Below are 1,231 nucleotides of genomic sequence, written 5' to 3'. Positions count from 1 at the left end.
ATTCAATTATTGCGAATCGTCATTCGGTAGTATGCCTTTCAGGAGAAAGGGGGGAAGGCCATTTGATTCGCTCAATTTGATAGCATTCGCTTATTGGTTTAAGGTTTATTTTTATATATTGCGATACAATTTTACTCAATTTATTTGCTGGGTCTCAGCTTATTTAGCACAAGCAAAGATTGACTAAGAGAGGCCAAAGTCAAAGGCTTATGTGGCACAGGTCAAGGTACAGAGGATACAACAAGTGCTAATAACGTTAACAACAATAATGGCACTATTAGTATTAATTATTATTGTAAAATAATTAGGATAGTATGCGCACTCTCATTAGTTAATAGCTGTGTTTAGATGAGAGAAAACAAACACGGCTGTGACATCAAACGAATTTTGATTGGTTAGGTGTTGTCAGACGCGCGTTTTGATTGGCTGGTCGGAAATGTGAGCGTGTATCAAGAAAATCTGTTTTATTCTAGAAGTAAAAGACCAGCAATTTCCATGATTTGTCAATTATCTTTAAGAAATATTTAATAAAAGCAATAGAGGACTTTTTTCCGTGTTTCCATAGCCTCATCTAAACACGAGGGGGAGTTGGGAGAATTCTCGACAGTTCTGCGAACCCTCGACTGCGTCTCGTGTTTGCACAACTGTCTCGAATTCTCCCAACTCCCCCTCGTGTTTAGATGAGGCTATGGAAACACGGAAAACGTCCTCTATTGCTTAAAGAGTGTTACAAGGGGTTACGAGCATAGAGAAACTGAAAACTGGAAAATTCTGTTCAAGGGAGCCCTGTCATCCTGCAACGTTAATCAACGCTACTTAATGTTGCGTGATTGAGGGAGGGCTAGAATTGAATCAACAAACGACCAACAAGAAAAGCCCAGGATTTCATTTTGGTAAGTGATAATAGCAAGTAAAAATTTCTTCTTTTAATGTTTTTGTCTGTCATATAGTGGGAGAAAAATTACTCAGTCTGCAGTCTGAAGTTTTTAGTTTTCATTATTCGGCTTATTTTCATTCTTATCCGACTGCATAAGAAACCAATATCGTACCATGTATACCTCCCATCCCATCAGTTTCTTAACAACATGAACAAATACTAGCAACATTAGACACCATACTCGAAACATACTGAACTTCTGTAAGATAGTCTATCTCGCTTTAGTAACTCTTCGAACCCAGGACCTCTCTTTACGTCTCTGCCCTTTGCTCCCGCAAAGGGGAGCAAATATGG

General features: G+C 38.7%; 1 long non-coding RNA gene across 2 annotated transcripts in view; it reads left to right on the top strand.

Moving 5' to 3' along the window:
- The first annotated feature begins 800 nt into the window (after positions 1 to 800).
- The window catches only part of LOC137983964 (uncharacterized), an 11,477-nt gene continuing 11,046 nt past the window's right edge, over positions 801 to 1,231 (top strand). For both annotated transcript variants that reach the window (XR_011119065.1, XR_011119064.1), the window contains exon 1: positions 801 to 893. This is a non-coding gene — a long non-coding RNA (uncharacterized lncRNA). The remainder of the gene's footprint in view (positions 894 to 1,231) is intronic.

The sequence above is a fragment of the Montipora foliosa genome, chromosome 13, assembly GCF_036669935.1.
Source record: "Montipora foliosa isolate CH-2021 chromosome 13, ASM3666993v2, whole genome shotgun sequence".
Classification (NCBI taxonomy): Eukaryota; Metazoa; Cnidaria; class Anthozoa; order Scleractinia; family Acroporidae; genus Montipora; species Montipora foliosa.
The sequence above is the reverse complement of the archived record's forward strand: the minus strand, read 5'-3'. Positions and strand labels throughout refer to the sequence as shown.